The sequence below is a fragment of the Apaloderma vittatum genome, unplaced genomic scaffold (assembly GCF_000703405.1).
Source record: "Apaloderma vittatum isolate BGI_N311 unplaced genomic scaffold, ASM70340v1 scaffold24495, whole genome shotgun sequence".
In the NCBI taxonomy this organism is placed as follows: domain Eukaryota; kingdom Metazoa; phylum Chordata; class Aves; order Trogoniformes; family Trogonidae; genus Apaloderma; species Apaloderma vittatum.
In genome coordinates, this window is record NW_009715771.1 from 6,168 (window position 1) to 6,398 (window position 231).

Genomic DNA, 231 nt, shown 5'->3' on the forward strand with positions numbered 1-231 from the left:
AGGCGTTTGCTCATTTATCTCGTCAGGAGACTGGATGGCCGTAAGGAAGGGCGAGGGGAGAGCCGGGCTGTGTTCTGCCAGGAGCGGTGGTCTGGAACGTGTAGGAGACAGTCTGCACCGATAGTGTTACGACAACAAAAGATCAAGAGAGCAGCTGGGGGTGTGCGGAGGGTGCCGTTAATGAAATTTGAGCAAGGACTTCTTCTGGAGGACACTCGAGTCCCTGTGCCT